The sequence below is a fragment of the Prionailurus bengalensis genome, chromosome C1 (genome assembly GCF_016509475.1).
Source record: "Prionailurus bengalensis isolate Pbe53 chromosome C1, Fcat_Pben_1.1_paternal_pri, whole genome shotgun sequence".
Taxonomy (NCBI): Eukaryota; Metazoa; Chordata; class Mammalia; order Carnivora; family Felidae; genus Prionailurus; species Prionailurus bengalensis.
The window spans coordinates 214377566-214387776 of NC_057345.1; the positions used below are offsets into that span (position 1 = coordinate 214377566).

The 10211-nt window shown below is 47.4% G+C and overlaps 1 pseudogene; it reads right to left on the bottom strand.

Annotated features, from left to right (window-relative positions):
* Window positions 1-717: 717 nt before the first annotated feature.
* On the bottom strand, window positions 718-6169 carry LOC122479533 (annotated as a pseudogene).
* Between the last annotated feature and the right edge of the window lie 4042 nt (window positions 6170-10211).

Sequence of the window (10211 nt, forward strand, 5' to 3'; positions counted from 1 at the left end):
GTCCTTACTACCGTCATTCATTACCTAAGTTACCTATTTTCCCCCTCATTTGTCTTTGTTTTTGTTTTTTTTTTTTTTAATGTTTATTTATTTTTGAGAGAGAGGGGGACAGAGGATCTGAAGCGGGCTCTGCACTGACAGCAGTGGAGCCCGATGCGGGGCGTGAACTCACAAACCGTGAGATCATCACCCGAGCTGAAGTCAGACACTCAGCAGACTGAGCGACCCACCAGGCACCCCTCCCCCTCATTTGTCTTGCTTACATTTATAACCTTAGCACATAGAGCATGATCACCTAGTCATTGACTACCTGTATCGAGAACTGAGAGCCACAGCTGAGCACTAACAGAAGGATTGGGACGGAGTCCACGAGCACGTAAGAGGTGATTAATTCGTCTGTCTCGGAGCTGCCTTCTCCAGGGATCTATAAAAGTCTTTTCTCATTCCTGTCGTGATTAAACGTTCCCGCTAAGGACTGTTTTTCAGTTTTGTTCTTGGAGAACCCAGGCTTTTCTTTGTGTGTGTAGGGAAGATCATGTCTCTGAAATCTATAATTGGCATGAGATGAGAAGAAATGAGCTTGGGCAAAGAAGCTTTTGTGGCTTTGTCCCATACCCCTCCCCAACCTCCTTATCTTCATTATTAATGAGACAACACTTCCACTTTCCACGAAAAATTCCTTAGAAGGTGGTTAGCTTGATTGTTTCTAAAGTTCAAATTCCTTTTCTACCCTTTCCTTTTTTACGATTAAAAGCCACGGGGGCCCTTCCAAGCCAAACTACGTAATGGGAAAATCGTGGACTCTGGCCTCAGACTGGTTCATATCCTGATCTTGTCCCTTGGTGGTTTTCTCACTTGTACAAAAGAGATAATGTTCACCTCAAGGTTGTTACAGGGATTAAATGATAACGGCTAATTATTACATCCTCAGTATGTGCCCGACACTACTGGGAATCACATGTGTTCATCATATACTCATTCCTCACGACCCCCTAGGATATGGACGCATTTACCTTGAGATCTTTTTTTTTTTTAACTGATAATCAATGTATTAAAAAGGCTGACTTAAGCATCTGCAGTGGTAACCTCAACGTCAACTCCTGGCTCAATACTGATGCAAGTAATCTGTTTAACAATCTCAGAAGGACGATGCAAATCAATGACTCGCTAATGGATCCTCATCTGAAAACCATCCCAAGTCTTAGAACCTTCACCTCAAGGAGTTTTTCTTGCAGTGATTCTCAGAGTCTTGGTAGGCATCCGAACTGGTCCTTTCACTTTGAGATTCTTTTCCTTGGCGCCTCTGATCAGGTCAGCACATACCTTCTCCAAAGATTGTACGTTGCGGCTGGTTAGAGTAATTCTAATTTGCTGAATCGCCACCTCCGGTTCCACAGGTGTCTTCCCGGTGGCTTTAAAAGCCACGGCTGCCGCGCGGCTTCCTGACCGACTTGTTCCTCGGCGACAGCGAACAGCGGTGAGACAGGAGCCGGAGACGGGCCTCCAAAGCTCCGCTGTGGCTCCGAGCGCGTTTTCCTCAAAGAGCAAGATCTTCTTTATTAAAGAGCCTAGTACTTATGTAGGCCTTAACTAAATTTTAGCTGAATAACGGTATGGTCTCACCCTTCATTTTACACATGAGGACACTCATAACAGTGACGGGACCTGTTCAACATCAAGAGCCATCTGTACAGTTGTGTCTCCAGTTCATCTTTCCATTAAGCTGGTCGGTCTCTGGCCTGTTAATTTTCTGGCCTTGTTTGATCCAAAGGGGCAACAGACAAATGGCAAATAGCTACTTCTTTGCTTACCCTATGCCCAGACTCTGCTCCTAGTTTGTGTCCGCCACACTCCTAAGCCAGGACACCTTTCTAGAAAGGGGTTGTCAACAAAAGCAGTATTTTATTTCATTGTTCTCTCTTTAAGTTTTTATTTAAATTCCAGTTAACATACAGTGTAATATTAGTTTCAGGTGTACAATATAGTGATTCAACATTTCCCTACAACATCCGGTGATGATCACAAGTGCCCTCCTAATCCCCATTCCCCCACCCACCTCCCCTCTGGTAACCATCAGTTTGTTTTCTATAGTTAAGAGTCTGTTTTGTCAAAGATGAGTTGGCCATACGTTTGTGGGTCTAGTTCTGGGGTTTCTATTCTATTCCATTGGTCTATGTGTCTGTTTTGGTGCCAATACCATGCTGTCTTGATGATGACAGCTTTGTAGTAGAGGCTAAAGTCTGGGATTGTGATGCCTCCTGCTTTGGTCTTCTTCTTCAAAATTCCTTTGGCTATTCGGGGCCTTTTGTGGTTCCATATGAATTTTAGGATTGCTTGTTCTAGTTTCGAGAAGAATGCTGGTGCAATTTTGATTGGGATTGCATTGAATGTGTAGATAGCTTTGGGTAGTATTGACATTTTGCCAATATTTATTTTTCCAATCCATGAGCAGGGAATGTCTTTCCATTTCTTTAAATCTTCTTCAATTTCCTTCAGAAGCTTTCTATAGTTTTCAGCATACAGATCCTTTACATCTTTGGTTAGATTTATTCCTAGGTATTTTATGCTTCTTGGTGCAATTGTGAATGGGATCAGTTTCTTTATTTGTCTTTCTGTTGCTTCATTGTTAGTGTATAAGAATGCAACTGATTTCTGTACATTGATTTTGTATCCTGCAACTTTGCTGAATTCCTGTATCAGTTCTAGCAGACTTTTGGTGGAGTCTATCGGATTTTCCATGTATAATATCATGTCATCTGCAAAAAGCGAAAGCTTGACTTCATCTTTGCCAATTTTGATGCCTTTGATTTCCTTTTGTTGTCTGATTGCTGATGCTAGAACTTCCAGCACTATGTTAAACAGCAGCGGTGAGAGTGGGCATCCTTGTCGTGTTCCTGATCTCAGGGAAAAAGCTTTCAGTTTTTCCCCGTTGAGGATGATGTTAGCTGTGGGCTTTTCATAAATGGCTTTTATGATCTTTAAGTATGTTCCTTCTATCCCGACTTTCTCAAGGGTTTTTATTAAGAAAGGGTGCTGGATTTTGTCGAAGGCTTTTTCTGCATCGATTGACAGGATCATATGGTTCTTCTCTCTTTTTTTGTTAATGTGATGTATCACGTTGATTGATTTGCGAATGTTGAACCAGCCCTGCATCCCAGGAATGAATCCCACTTGATCATGGTGAATAATTCTTTTTATATGCCGTTGAATTCGATTTGCTAGTATCTTATTGAGAATTTTTGCATCCATATTCATCAGGGATATTGGCCTGTAGTTCTCTTTTTTTACTGGGTCTCTGTCTGGTTTAGGAATCAAAGTAATACTGGCTTCATAGAATGAGTCTGGAAGTTTTCCTTCCCTTTCTATTTCTTGGAATAGCTTGAGAAGGATAGGTATTATCTCTGCTTTAAACGTCTGGTAGAACTCCCCTGGGAAGCCATCTGGTCCTGGACTCTTATTTGTTGGGAGATTTTTGATAACCGATTCAATTTCTTCGCTGGTTATGGGTCTGTTCAAGCTTTCTATTTCCTCCTGATTGAGTTTTGGAAGCGTGTGGGTGTTCAGGAATTCGTCCATTTCTTCCAGGTTGTCCAATTTGTTGGCATATAAGTTTTCATAGTATTCCCTGATAATTGTTTGACAAAGCAGGAAAGAACATCCAATGGAAAAAAGACAGCCTCTTTAACAAATGGTGCTGGGAGAACTGGACAGCAACATGCAGAAGGTTGAAACTAGACCACTTTCTCACACCATTCACAAAAATAAACTCAAAATGGATAAAGGACCTAAATGTGAGACAGGAAACCATCAAAACCTTAGAGGAGAAAGCAGGAAAAGACCTCTCTGACCTCAGCCGTAGCAATCTCTTACTCGACACATCCCCAAAGGCAAGGGAATTAAAAGCAAAAGTGAATTACTGGGACCTTATGAAGATAAAAAGCTTCTGCACAGCAAAGGAAACAACCAACAAAACTAAAAGGCAACCAACGGAATGGGAAAAGATATTTGCAAATGACATATCGGACAAAGGGCTAGTATCCAAAATCTATAAAGAGCTCACCAAACTCCACACCCGAAAAACAAATAACCCAGTGAAGAAATGGGCAGAAAACATGAATAGACACTTCTCTAAAGAAGACATCCGGATGGCCAACAGGCACATGAAAAGATGTTCAGCGTCGCTCCTTATCAGGGAAATACAAATCAAAACCACACTCAGGTATCACCTCACGCCAGTTAGAGTGGCCAAAATGAACAAATCAGGAGACTATAGATGCTGGAGAGGATGTGGAGAAACGGGAACCCTCTTGCACTGTTGGTGGGAATGCAAATTGGTGCAGCCGCTCTGGAAAGCAGTGTGGAGGTTCCTCAGAAAATTAAAAATAGACCTACCCTATGACCCAGCAATAGCACTGCTAGGAATTTATCCAAGGGATACAGGAGCACTGATGCATAGGGCCACTTGTACCCCAATGTTCATAGCAGCACTCTCAACAATAGCCAAATTATGGAAAGAGCCTAAATGTCCATCAACTGATGAATGGATAAAGAAATTGTGGTTTATATACACAATGGAATATTACATGGCAATGAGAAAAAATGAAATATGGCCTTTTGTAGCAACGTGGATGGAACTGGAGAGTGTGATGCTAAGTGAAATAAGCCATACAGAGAAAGACAGATACCATATGGTCTCACTCTTATGTGGATCCTGAGAAACTTAACAGGAACCCATGGGGGAGGGGAAGGAAAAAAAAAAAAAAAAGAGGTTAGAATGGGAGAGAGCCAAAGCATAAGAGACTGTTAAAAACTGAGAACAAACTGAGGGTTGATGGGGGGTGGGAGGGAGGAGAGGGTGGGTGATGGGTATTGAGGAGGGCACCTTTTGGGATGAGCACTGGGTGTTGTATGGAAACCAATTTGTCAATAAATTTCAGAAAAAAAAAAAAAAGACTAAAAAAAAAAAAAAAAAAAAAGAGTCTGTTTCTTGGTCTGCCCCTCTCTTTTCTCCCTTTGCTTGTTTGTTTTGTTTCTGAAATTCTACATATGTGTAATCATGGTATTTGATGGTATCTTTCTCTGATGGACTTATTTCGCTTAGCATAATACTCTCTAGCCCCATCTACATCGTCGCAAATGGCAAGATTTCATTGTCTTTAATGGCTGTGATATTCCATTATATATATACATATATAGTGTGTGTGTGTGTGTGTGTGTGTGTGTGTGTCTATCTTACATCATTCATCAGTCAGTGAACACTTGGGCTGTTTCCATAATTTGGCTATGGTAGATAACGCTGCCCTAAACATCAGCGTGCATATATCCCTTTGAATCAGTATTTCTGTATCCTTTGGTTAAACAGTAGTGCATTTGTTGGATTGTAGGGTAGTTCTATTTTTTAACTTTTTGAGGAAACTCCATACTATTTCTCTGGAGTGGCTGCAACAGTTCGCACTCCCACCGGTGCACGAGGGGTCCCCTTTCACATCCTTGCCAACACCTGTTGTTTTTTGCGTTGATTTTAGCCATTCTGACACGTGGGAGGTGATAGCTCACTGTAGTTTTGATTTGTATTTCGTCGGTGATCAGTGATGTTGAGCATCTTTTCATGTGTCTGTTGGCCATCTGTGGGTCTTCCAAAAGTAGTATTTTTCTAATCCCCGGAGCCTCTACAACACAGCCCACTACTGATGGGCATTTCCCATCTGTTTGCTTGGGTCTGGGCAGCTCCTTTGGTGCATGCACTCAGTGTTTTCCAAATCAGTGGGTTATTTATTTGCATCCGGGAGATAATTACTTTCCAAGATCTCAGGCATTACATACAGCTGGGACTTGGCGAAGAGTTGAAGAGACAGAAGGAGTTTCCCATTAAGTCATATTCCCAGGACCTGGTGTGAGCAGCCTCTGACTCCTGTGCCATGATCTCTCAGAAGCCCTGATTCATGTTCTAAAGATTAAGACGTTCACAAGCATCAAAGGCTTTCGCTTATGAGGGGTATAAACTAGCCTGTCCAAAATAAGGGGGGCGGGTGGGGGGGGGGCCGGGTCCCTAAGCAAATTCCTTTCTTTGTTCTTAGATTAGAAGCCTTCAGGGTGAGAGGAAGGGCTATTCACTTACCTCACTGCCAGCCCCAGGAATCAGTCTCTCCTCCAAGCCCCTCTCGGGCATGTACGACACACGGTTAGCAAGGCGATTCATTGTTCTTCCATGGTTTCCTGTGTAGGATGTCTGTTAACAAGCCAGTCCATAAATAAGCTCCTGAAGGGCAAGCATCAAAGTATCCCCCAAAGTCCCTGTCACAATGTTTGATAAATAAAGCCTGTTGGTTTCAGATTAAATAATTGCGTTAGCTTGGGGAGTCTGGTGATTCTGACTTACACATGATTAGCATATAAACTTCATGAGGACAAGGAGCTTGAGATGGTTTTGCCGTATTCTTGGCGCCTAGAGCAGTTCCTGGTTCACTGCAGACACTCAGTAAGTATTACATAGAGGAACGGATGGACAGACGGCTGGAGGGACAGATAGCGACAAGCCTGTATTTTGCTCCCGTGTGTGCTTATTTTGAGAGAGAGCATGCAGGAGTGAGAAAGGAGCAGAGAGAGAAGGAGAGAGAGAGAATCCCAAGTGAGCTCTGTGCTGTCGGTGCAGACCACGACTTGGGGCTTGATCTCACAAACCGTGAGATCATGACCTGAACATCAGGAGTCAGACACTGAGCCACCCAGGTGCCCCTCGCATTGACATTTTTAATCCTCCCAATTCTATCGTGAGGTAAATAGTTCTGCCCCAGGAAATGGGGCTCAGAGAGGGTAAGGGCACGTCGTAAGTTGTGAGACGGGAGCTCAGAGCCAGATCCGTGTGACTACAAAATCTTTTTTTATTGCTTTTGCTTTTGCGTATATTTTAGTCACTATGGCAGTGGCTCAGCATATCTAGAGTCCAACTCGGAAATCCAGCAAGTTTAGCTCCCGCTCAGATGATCGTGACGCAGATGGACCCGAAGCCACGCCGAGAGACACCGTCCTATACAAAACCGCCTCCACAAGACCAGTGTCCCCTTGCCACCTCGATGGGGTGTGGATCTGGGGAGAGCGGGGAGCCCTCCAACAGCGTGGCCTTCAGCAAAGGCCCACCCGAGGAGAGGGGTGTCTCCGGGGGTAATGCAGGACCTCACGACTGAGACAGTGTGAGCGCACCTGGAGACAGGATGTCCTCCCCAAAGGAAAGGTCCTCAGAAACCAAACTGACGGCCAAGCGGCAGGAGTGGGAGTGCCGTCCTGCAGCAGTCCCTTGGAGGAGTCTTTGTGGTACAAGCGATACGCGGCCCAGGCCCACTGGCCTCCGTCTCCAGGCTCTCCTAGACACGCCCCTGCGATTGCGACTCGCCATCAAAAAGGACTTGGGATTTGTCTAACTCTGGCAGCACCCCACTTTACGAGATGCCTCTTTGCCGTCTTTCCTAGAGCCCTGTGATGGGCATACTGAGGAGCCCAGAGGCCACGATGCCCGCTTTCCCTGGAAGGTGCCCCGCTGTGGCCCCAGCCTGAGACTGCGGCTCGTCGTGACGCGGCATTACCCGACGGCGCCCGGGAGTAGACGCCATCCGGAGGGTCCTGGCCCCGGATTCCCCAGGCCTCGGGCCAGCCCCACAGTGGCCTGAACACAGCCTCCCCTCTCTCGAGTGCTCTAAAGGGAACCGTGAGCAGTCAGCGCGGTCACACCTCCGCCAGCAGCCAGGGGAAGGCAAGAGGGTCACGCTCAGGGGCGGGGGAGGACGGCAGCACCAGATCTGCCATCAGCAGGCCACACGCATGCTGGAGCCGGCATCGCAGGGGCCCAGGACGAAGTAATTCCATTCTTCTGAAAATAATTTTTTTTTCTTTTTTCAACGTTTATTTATTTTTTGGGGACAGAGAGAGACAGAGCATGAACAGGGGAGGGGCAGAGAGAGAGGGAGACACAGAATCAGAAACAGGCTCCAGGCTCTGAGCCATCAGCCCAGAGCCTGATGCGGGGCTCGAACTCACGGACCGCGAGATCGTGACCTGGCTGAAGTCGGACGCTTAACCAACTGCGCCACCCAGGCGCCCCTCTTCTGAAAATAATTTGATCAACATATATTTGTAGTCGAAACGTTCTTGATGGGAAAAAATTAACAAGTTGCTAGACTTCCTTACATTTATTTTGTGCCTTAGAAATGTTTTATTTTGGGGCGCCTGGGTGGCTCATTCAGTTGTGCGTCCGACTCCGGCTCAGGTCACGATCTCGCAGTTGGTGGGTTCGAGCCCCGCGTCGGGCCCTGTGCCGACAGCTCGGAGCCCGGAGCCCGCTTCGGATTCTGTGTCTCCTCCTCTGTCTGCCCCTCCCCTGCTCGTGCTCTGTCTCGCTCTGTCTCTCAATAATAAATAAACATTAAAAAATTTAAGAAAAGAAATGTGTTTATTTTTAATGGGAGCAAGGAAGGGCGTTAAGTGGAAGCACCATAATCTTTTTAGTGCCTGGAGTCTTCAAGGGCCCTGATCTAGGCCCGAATGGGGACAGGTAACCCGTGCTGGGTCCCTTCGTATTCCCAAGCCTCTGCTTCAACGCAGCCAGGCTGTGGTGGTGGAGCCGCCACAAAGAAGGAATATGGAAGAGCACTGCGTCTGAGCGGAAGCCAGCGGGAACAAACCAAACTGCGGAGGTCAGATCCATAAACGACTGGGTTCAGCCCCTACTTCTGTACCACTTTAGAGAGGACCCAGGAAGCTCATTCACTCACATATCGCCCTTTCTCCAGAGAACTTCTATAACCTTTGCAGTCCAGCCACCACTTCCGTTCCCTCTGCTAACTGGCATCTGTATCTTCATTTCTCCCCGAGGAAAGGGGCCGCTTGCAGGCTCCGCTCGCCGGCTCCGCTCAGGCACTGGTCAGCACCCTCCAGCCACAGGCCATGGGTATTGCGACAGCGAGGAACCAACGGCTCCCGTCAGGCCGACCCCGGCCGATAAGCCCCCCACCCTGGGACACCTGTTCCGGCTACTGGGAACCACCCCCTCTCTTCCGTTTCCGATGTGGCCTGGATGTGATGCCAACCCAGAGGACGCCGAGCCAAGAGGCAGCTCTGTGCCTCGACTTCCAGACTTTGAAATGCGGAAATAGGTTTGGTTTTTACAAATCGCTTTCCTTTGATTTCTTCTTTTTATTACAGTTAGGGCATTATAATGATTATTTTAAAGTCATGTGGGCAAACAGGTTAAATTACCTGGGAATTTCATTTTAGGATAGGAAGGAGGACGTTACAAAACATGAGGCTAACAAGGACGTCTGGGAAGTTGGAGACTCACCACCCAGGGCAGCTAGGCATCCTCAGTGGGGGGGGAGCTCCTCTGAGGCCTCCCCGTCTGTTCCTCCCCAGCAGCCTGGCCTCCGCTGGCTGCGTCTTCGGCAGGCTCTACCCTAAAAGGACATGTGAAGGCTGAGCAGGCAGAGAAAATGAATGGGCTCTTCTGGCTGGCGCCTGCGGCTCTCACAGCTTCCCGGAGGGAGGGAGTGGGGGCTATGGAGGGCCGGGGGCCAGGCAGCCTCCCAGGACAGGGCCTCACCCGGAGCTTGGGCTCCACTGTGGTTCCGGCCCCAGGAGCCCCCGATTAGAGAATCCAGAGCGAGGCAGACCTCCAAGTGCAAGTAAAGAACATTGCCAGAGGCACGCACACATTTCTATGACACAGATGGTTCTAGAAAATGTGAGTCAGGACAGACCAGAATCCTGAGGGCTCTTGGGGCCAAGATGGTGGGGGGGGTGGGGGGTGGGGGTTGGGGGGAAGGAAATCTGTCCCCATCTTGGCTCCTTCCCCGGACCTGTGTTCTGGGTTTGGTGCCATGAGTGGACATGGCAAAAGGCCTGCTCAGGAAGTTGTGTGGTCGCAGCTGGCCTGGCCTGAGACCTGGCCTCCCAAAGGCCTGGACAGCATAGACTCGAGGGGCTTTGGGGTCCAGACCAAGGCGTAGACACTGCAGGGCAGTGCCACCATACTAAACTGCCGTTCCAGAGTACCCCTGGATTCAGTGGTGGGTCAGCCAGCACCCCCGCCTTCCCAGAGGGAGGGCCACCCCCCAGACCCCAGCACCCCTTCGGCACTTCCAGGCTTGCTCCAGGGAGAAGGCTGAGAAGGAGCTACCCTTGCACCTCCCTCCCCAGCTATTCTTGGAACCAAAGATGTTTAT